Here is a 9808-nt window from a genome sequence, read left to right as displayed (position 1 = left end):
CGCCCGAAAATTTCCCCATTTATGAATCTTGGCTGAACTCAAATAAAAATATAGAATGTGTTACAGCTGGACACTCGTACTTCCAGCAGGAGTTGCTGAATATTCACATCAGTGCGAATTTACCTTCCCCTACACTTTGGTCAATTGTAGCAACTCTGAGAGCAGCAAACTATTCTTAGTCTCGGAATCGAACCTTCTTGATCGGTATGGACTAGTTGTTCACTGGATAAGTTGATTGGTCTTTTGTCGAGAGCTACTGAGTGATTAATGTACTTAACAGCCGACATTCCAATCGTCTCCATGTCAATTAAGCCAATGTTTACAAAGGGTGTTGGAGTTGAAATATAGATTTGATCATCTTTGAAATTTCATCGCGCTTTCATCACTTGATATAAAAATCATTTACCGTTATGCCATTTGGGAAACGTTTCCTCTTCACATGGGCCTTATAAAAGCCTTTGGGCTATGTACAGCACAATTTCTGCACGCAGTTCCTCAATGGAAAGCCATAATTTCCCACTGAAAATTAGAGAAATAATGCCTCCACCAGAGTTTAATCTACACCTTTATTAAAGTTACAGCAAGCAATTCAGAGATCCCCTCCAGAATCTTCCAGGCATAAATTAATTAAGAATATATTTATGACTTTGCGGTGTCTTGTCACACAGATAAATCTGCCCCTGTACCCCATCATAAATTGTCCCAATTAGAAACATAGAAACATAGAAATTAGGTGCAGGAGTAGGCCATTCGGCCCTTCGAGCCTGCACCGCCATTCAATATGATCATGGCTGATCATCCAACTCAGTATCCCGTACCTGCCTTCTCTCCATACCCCCTGATCCCCTTAGCCACAAGGGCCACATCTAACTCCCTCTTAAATATAGCAGTTGATTTAGTTTAAATACAAAATATGTAATGAGGGTGACTTGCTGAGAGAAATAACAGTGGCTGAGATCTTTAAAGAATGCACTGAAAATAAAAAGTACACTTATTCTATCGACCGTTCTTTAAAAATGATCGGGCTAAAGATATCTTTAAATTGATACTCCATACACTAGTATGGCTGATAAGGTAGACGAAAATGCTGGCGGAACTCAGCGGGTGAGGCAGCATCTGTGGAGCGAAGGAATAGGTGATGTCTCGACCCGAAACGCCATCTATTCCTTCGCTCCATAGATGCTGTCTGACCCGCTGAGTTTCTCCAGCATTTTTATCCACCTTAGTATGGCTGATTATTGCCCACCAGTAATTATCCTTAAGACACTCGTGGTTGTTGAATTGATTTTAAAAGTTTGATACAACTGAATTGCTTGGAAGAACAGGGTGGCACAGTGGCTCAGTGGTAGAGTTGCTGCCTTACAGAGCCAGAGACCTGGGTTCGATCCTGACTATGGGTGCTATCTGGGCTGTGTTTGTATGCTCTCCCTGTGACTGTCTTTCTCTGGGTGCTCCGGTTTCCTCCCACATTCCAAAGACATTCCAAAGGGTTTGTACGTTAATTGGCTTCTGTAAATTGTCCCTAATGTTTTGGATAGAACTAGTTCATGGGGTGATTGTTGGTCGGCACAGACTCGGTGGGCCAGTTTCCGCATTGTATCTCTAAACTGAACTAAACTAATATGCATATTAGAAACATAGAAACATAGAAATTAGGTGCAGGAGTAGGCCATTCGGCCCTTCGAGCCTGCACCGCCATTCAATATGATCATGGCTGATCATCCAACTCAGTATCCCGTACCTGCCTTCTCTCCATACCCTCTGATCCCCTTGGCCACAAGGGCCACATCTAACTCCCTCTTAAATATAGCCAATGAACTGGCCTCAACTACCCTCTGTGGCAGAGAGTTCCAGAGATTCACCACTCTCTGTGTGAAAAAAAGTTCTCCTCATCTCGGTTTTAAAGGATTTCCCCCTTATCCTGAAGCTGTGACCCCTTGTCCTGGACTTGGTCGGCCAGGTTAGTTATGATTTTGAAAGCTGGTTAATCAGCCTCAATGGACTGGATAACTACTGCTGAACCAATTCAACATTTTGACAATATGTACTTCATAGTCACTTTTGATTTAAAGTTTTTTGCAAACTCTTAAACTGACATGATAACATTTTAATATATATATATTTATATATTAAAATTTTAATATATATTTTCTCCTGAATTAGTTCAAAATTATTAGTCCCATAACCTTATAATCATTCTATAATGGTCATGTTACAGACCAGTTAGTTGAACATCGGTAGTGGGGAAAATGCTGGAGTCAGTTATTAAAGATGGGATAGCAGCCCATTTGGAAAGTGGTGAAATCATTGGACAAAGTCAGCATGGATTTATGAAAGGTAAATCATGTCTGATGAATCTTATAGAATTTTTTGAGGTAACTAGTAGAGTGGATAAGGGAGAACCAGTGGATGTGTTATATCTGGACTTTCAGAAGGCTTTCGACAAGGTCCCACATAAGAGATTAGTATACAAACTTAAAGCACATGGTATTGGCGGTTCAGTATTGATGTGGATAGAGAACTGGCTGGCAGACAGGAAGCAAAGAGTAGGAGTAAACGGGTCCTTTTCACAATGGCAGGCAGTGACTAATGGGGTACCGCAAGGCTCAGTGCTGGGACCCCAGCTATTTACAATATATATTAATGATTTGGACGAGGGAATTAAATGCAACATCTCCAAGTTTGCGGATGACACAAAGCTGTGAGGAGGATGCTAGGAGGCTGCAAGGTGACTTGAATAGGTTGGATGAGTGGGCAAATGCATGGCAGATGCAGTATAATGTGGATAAATGTGAGGTTATCCACTTTGGTGGCAAAAACAGGAAAGTAGACTATTATCTGAATGGTGGCCGATTAAGAAAAGGGGAGATGCAATGATACCTGGGTGTCATGGTACACCAGTCATTGAAAGTAGGCATGCAGGTGCAGCAGGCAGTGAAGAAGGCGAATGGTATGTTAGCATTCATAGCAAAGGATTTGAGTATAAAAGCAGGGAGGTTCTACTGCAGTTGTACAGGGTCTTGGTGAGACCACACCTGGAGTATTGCGTACAGTTTTGGTCTCCTAATCTGAGGAAAGACATTCTTGCCATAGAGGGAGTACAGAGAAGGTTCACCAGACTGATTTCTGGGATGGCAGGACTTTCATATGAAGAAAGACTGGATAGACTCGGCTTGTACACGCTAGAATTTAGAAGATTGAGGGGGCATCTTATAGAAACTTACAAAATTCTTAAGGGGTTGGACAGGCTAGATGCAGGAAGATTGTTCCTGACGTTGGGGAAGTCCAGAACAAGGGGGTCATAGTTTAAGAATAAGAGGGACGTCTTTTAGGATCGAGATGAGAAAATCATTTTTTACACAGAGAGTAGTGAATCTGTGGAATTCTCTGCCACAGAAGGTAGTTGAGGCCAGTTCATTGGCTATATTTAAGAGGGAGTTAGATGTGGCCCTTGTGGCTAAAGGGATCACGGGGTACGGAGAGAAGGCAGGGATGGGATACTGAGTTGGATGATCAGCCATGATCATATTGAATGGCGGTGCAGGCTCGAAGGGCCGAATGGCCTACTCTTGCACCTCTTTTCTATGTTTCTATGTTTCTATGTTCCTTAAACATTTTTGCTTGATTCTATTTCGCTTTTTCTCAGTTACTCTGAAACAGAGAGGAACTTTGGATATGTGATTGCTTGCTGCCCAAACCTCATATCTGCAGTTTAGTGCTTCTAGACTGTGTAGATCAAACACTATTGCTGATTTGATCCATGTCTGGTTTTGATGTGTGCTGGACGCTCGAATTCCTGGGAGCACGGGATAATGTGTCAGCCAGGTACATGTGCTTACCCTGCTTGTAAATGAGAGAGATATCATACTTCTGGAGCTGCAGCATCATTCTTTGCATCCGTGCCAGAGCAGCATGTATAGGCTTGTTTAAAATGGTAACCAAAGGCTGGTGGTCGGTCTCTACAGTACCAGCCTTGCCAGAAATGTAATTGTTGAATTTGACACATGGAAAGACCACTGCCAGTAATTCCTTCTTGATCTGAGCATACTTCGCCACCGTGTCCGTCATCGTCCTGGAAGCATAAGCAACGGGCTGCTCATCCAGCACACATGCTGCACCGAGGCCGTACTGGGATGCATCAAAGTAACAGGTTTATTGACATCGTAATAAGCCAGGATCGGTGGGCATGACATCTGACGTTTTAGACTGTCAAAAGCATGTTGTTGCGGATCCCGCCATGCCCAGCATACATCAAAACCAGACCCGGATCAATTCAGCAATACTGTTTGATCTACAGACTGCATTGGGTGGCACATTCTCAAGACTTGCTGTGACTTGGACAGGCAAGGGCTTTGTGCATGGGATTCATGCCTGACAAATTTGAAAGATTTTTTGGAGGTCCACTCTTAAAAAGGAATGATGAAGACAGGGTGGGAGGGCATCGCCTATATGGACTACAGCAAGGCCTTTGACAAAGTCCGCAAGGAAGGCTAGTCTGATTCCATGGGAGGAATAGATCGGGTAGACGCACAGAGTCTCTTGCCCAGAGTATGGGTAGCAAGAACAAAATGGCATAGGTTTAAGATGAGGGGGGGAAAGATTTAATAGGAACCTTAGGGGTAACATATTTCACACAAAGTGCATGGATCGAGTTGCCGGAATTGGTAGTTGAGGCAGGTACTATCGCAATGTTTAGGAAACATTTAGACAGATACATGGATAGGACAAGTTTAGAGGAATATGGGCCAAATGCAGGCAGGTGGGACTAGTGTAGATGGGACATAGAAACATAGAAACAAAGAAAATAGGTGCAGGAGTAGGGCCATTCGGCCTTTCGAGCCTGCACCGCCATTCAATATGATCATTGCTGATCATCCAACTCAGTATCCTGTACCTGTCTTCTCTCCATACCCCCTGATCCCTTTAGCCACAAGGGCCACATCTAACTCCCTCTTAAATATAGCCAATGAACTGGCCTCAACTACCTTCTGTGGCAGAGAGTTCCAGAGATTCACCAAACATTGTGAAAAATGTTTTTCTCATTTCGGTTCTAAAGGATTTCCCCTTTATCCTTAAACTGTGACCCATTGTCCTGGACTTCCCCAACATTGGGACATGTTGGCCAGTGTGGGCAATTTGGGCTGAAGGGCCTATTTCCACACTGTATGACTCTATGACAGGCTATATTGCATGGGATCCAGGATGAGCTGGCCAATTGGATTCATGATTGGTCTGGTGGAAGGAGTCAGAATGTGGTGGTGGAGGGTTTATTTCCTAATTGAAGGCATGTGGTCAGTGGTGTATCACAGGGATCTGTGCTGGGTCCATGTTTAATTGTCATCTATATCGATGGACAGGTTTGGCCTCAGCAATAGTTTAATTCATTGGGTCAGTCTATTATACTCGTCCCCGGTGGCCTCAGTACAAACAAACGACACACTGTCGTCCCACTTCCCCCTTCGGAGAGGCACCAGGCAGGGCTGCCCGTTATCACCACTCCTGTTTGCTGTCGCGATAGAGCCCTTGGCGGTCTGGTTATGTTCAGAGAAGGGCTTTAAAGGTATCACACGGTTTGACATAATTCATAAAGTCTCATTGCATGCGGATGACCTGCTCCTGTACATCTCAAATCCAGTCAGCTCTCTCCCTGTGATTACGAATATTTTAGAATGGTTGGGTGCGTACTCTGGTTATAAACTTAACTACCAAAAAAGTGAACTATTACCGATTAACTCATCGGCTAAGCAGCTCCCTCGCTCTTTAACCTAATTTAAATGGACGGAGGACGGATTTCGCTACCTCGCCGTTTTTATTACAACACCTATAGTTCCTGTGCTGTACTGTGTTCTATGTTCTATATAATATGGGGAACATGAAACCTGGGAAGAACAGTGAAAAAAGGTAAAAATATAAGAATTGTAAGCCCTCTAGCCAGATCTTTGTCAGCTACAGATGGAGACCAATGTGACAAATTAGAAGATGAAAGTGATTCTGATTCGGGTTTGTGTAACATCAATTCCGAATGATTTTATCTTCACATTTTGCTGATCTCCGAAGAATATGGTAAGCAGATAGAATTTCACTCTGACAGTTGTTAACAATGAGCTCCCAACCATTTCCATTTCGGCATCCTTGATGTTGATTGGGCATTGTACTCCACCAAGTTGTTTTCTCATTGATAACAATTAAAAAAGCTAATAATCAGGAAATTGTACATTATCATTGGGGGGGGGGGGGGGGGGGGGGGGGGGGGGGGGGGGGGGGGGGGGGGGGGGGGGGGGGGGGGGGGGGGGGGGGGGGGGGGGGGTTGGGGGGGGTGTACAATGTTTCTAGCTGCAATAATATTTTGATGGTATTCTAAAACCTAGCACACCACATAGATAGTAGTTGTGAGCAGGTGCTTCAGTTTCCTCCCACATTCCAAAGACGTGTGGGTTTGTAGGTCAAATGGCTGCTGTAAATCGCTTCTGAGCATGTAAGGAGCGGATGAGAAAGTGGGATAAATAGTCGTGCGAACGGATGCTGGGTGGTTAGCATTGACTCCGCAGACCATAAGGCCTGTTTCCACGCTCAATCTCTAAATACTAAACACGTAAAGATGGAAACTGGTGGTCAATTTTACTTGAATAACAAAAATAACTTCATCTCAAAAAACAACGCATTTAAGGAGAAACATATCGCAAACCTAATTTAGTTTATATGATCTAAACGTGTCCTCTTTAAAATCACATCCCTCTACGTTTTACACAAGATTTCATGGTCATCACTGGCACATATCCTTTTACCTATCAATCCTATTTATATCCAATTACTAATCTAGGTATTAAATGCATTAGTTCACACAGTATTAATTGAGTCTTTTTTTGGAGTACTATTTTAAATGGGTTAATATCTGCAGTAGAATAGAAAATATAGGATTTTAACCCTTCTGCTAAAAATGGGACACCAAGGGCAATAAATCCCTCGTGTCCCAGGCTTAGAGTGTGTTCCTTCAAATTTAATTCATCTGCTTTCCATATTCTTTGGAGATCAGCAAAATGTGAAGATAAAATCATTCGGAATTGATGTTACACAAACCAGAATCAGAATCACTTTCAGCTTCTAATTTGTCACATAGGTCTTCATCTGCAGCTGACGAAGATCTGACTAGAGGCTTTACAAATCTTATATTTTTAACTGATGTTCTTCCTAGGTTTCATGTTCCCCAAATTATATAGAACAGCACAGCACAGGAATGGCCCTTCAGCCCACAATGTTTGTGCCGAACATGGTGCCTAGCTGAACTCATTACATCTGCCTGCAAGTGATCCATTTCTCTCCATTCCCTCTATGTGCCTATCTAAAAGCTTCTTAAAGGCTACTATCATATACCTGCCTCCAGCACAACCCCAGGCAATGCGTTCTAGGCCCCCACCATCCTCTGTGTAAAAAAAACTTGCCCCATACATCTCCATTATATTTGTGTCCTGGAAGATATATGGGAATTCACGAAGAATATACTGTAGATGCTCTGCACTTTAATATTTACTGATGAAAAGTCAGTATCCTGTAAAACTAACTGTATTTCCCTCTCCAGTAATTCTGCCTGAATTGATGAGTATTTCCGGCATTTATGTATTATTCCAGCGTCTATGCATTTGGTTATGAAAATGTTATTGTGAGGTTGCCTAACACGCCAATCCAATGCGCAGAATCATGTGGTATACTCTTGTCTTTTAGAATGCCAGGTGGTGGAGTGTAGGCCCCAATTAGCATCAGTGGTGCCGAAGTGATGGTTGAGAGGTCCTCCAAGTTCCTTATCACTAACGATCCATCATGGATCAACCACATCGATGCAACAGCCAAGAAGGCACACACCAATGCCTCCACTGTCTCGCGAAACTGAGGAAATTCAGCATGACTCCAATAGCACTTACAAACTGAAGAAGGCTCTTGACCCTAAACGTCACCCATTCCTTCTCTCCAGAGATGCTGCCTGACTTGCTGAGTTACTCCAGCATTTTGTGTCTACCTGTGATTTAAACCAGCATCTGCAGTACTTTCCTACACTTACAAACTTCTACATATGCATCATAGAATACATTCTCGCAGGTTGCATCACAGTTTTGTTTGGGAACAGCTCTGACCAACTGTAAGAAATTGAGTTACAGGTGTAGTCTAGTACATCACCCAGACTAGATTCCCCTACGTTGATTCCTTTTATACTTTCACATATATATATATATTATATATATATGTGTGAATATATATATATATACATATATAACATATATATAATATATATAATATATATAATATCTTATATATATATATATTAGTTGTCGGAAGTAACTGCAGATGCTGGTTTAAACCGAAGATAGACATAAAAAGCTGGAGTAACTCAGCAGGACAGGCAGCATCTCTGGAGAGAAGGAATGAATGACGTTTTGGGTCGAGGCTTTTCGAGACCCTTCTTCAGATATATATGTTACAGTGGGCAGATGAATATGTGGATGATGAGCTGGTGCAAGGGGCAAGGGTTCAGGGTTCAAGGGTTCATATATATAAATGTGAACCCTTGCCCGTTGCACCAGCTCCTCAACCACATATTCAACTGCCTATCCTAATTTTGCCCACACTAGCACGTGACTCTGGGAATAATCCAATGATTACCACCCTCAAGGTTCTGCTTTGGACCCAGCATGGGGGACCGCTGTGAGGGAGAACAAAGGAGGACCCAGCATGGGGGAACTAAGGGGACCACAAATGGAATGTCTTAAAATTGGTTTGTGATAAAATGGAATACTTATAACTTTGTCAGTGCCCTTTATGTGGCGATTCTTTGCATACCTTGGGTGTGCAAAACAAAGATTATCACTATGACTTGTCACATGTGACAATAAGGTTTAATTCCTTCATTCTCTAAGTCCCTGTATTAACTTTGCAGCATTTCATTCATTCATTGGTACCATTGTGCACAATGACCTCTGTCTGCTCACCCTCCCTTTTGAGAATTGTGCCAAATGCCCTGCTTCCCTCCAGGGAGTAGAAGACAGGCAGATTTTATTCATTCATCATCACTGGTCAAAACCTGGAATTCACAAATGAATAAAATCATTGGAATATTTCCATCAGGCAAACAAAATAACTTCTCACTCTTAGCTTCTTATGATTCATTACGGATTAACAATAAATTATGATTTGCCACTGAAACACATATTTCAGGAATTAATGTAAAAAACAGAGGAAGACCCCTAAAATCTCTTTTTGAGAATTCTGCAGGGTTTCTCTGGAGAAGGTGATTGTGGGAGATTTCAACTTTCCACACATAGACTGGGAAACACATTCTGTAAATGGGCTGGATGGGTTGGAGTTTGTAAAATGTGTGCAGGATAGTTTTTTGCAGCAATACATAGAGGTACCTACTAGAGGAGGGGCAGTGCTGGACCTCCTGTTAGGAAATGAGACGGGTCAGGTGGCAGAGGTATGCGTTGGGGAGCACTTTGGGTCCAGTGATCACAATACCATTAGTTTCAATATAATTATGGAGAGGGTCAGAACTGGACCTAGGGTTGAGATTTTTTGATTGGAGAAAGGTTAACTTTGATGCGATGCGAGATGATTTAAAAGGAGCGAACTAGGACTTTTTGTTTTATGGGAAAGATGTAGAAGAGAAATGGAGGACATTTAAAGGGGAAATTTTAAGAGTACAGAATCTTTATGTTCCTGTTCGGTTGAAAGGAAACAGTAAAAATTGGAAAGAGCCCTGGTTTTCAAGGGAAATTGGACATCTTGTTCGGAAAAAGAGGGAGATCTACAATAATTATAG

Source organism: Leucoraja erinacea, chromosome 1, assembly GCF_028641065.1.
Source record: "Leucoraja erinacea ecotype New England chromosome 1, Leri_hhj_1, whole genome shotgun sequence".
In the NCBI taxonomy this organism is placed as follows: Eukaryota; Metazoa; Chordata; class Chondrichthyes; order Rajiformes; family Rajidae; genus Leucoraja; species Leucoraja erinaceus.
Note: the sequence above shows the minus strand (reverse complement) of the source record.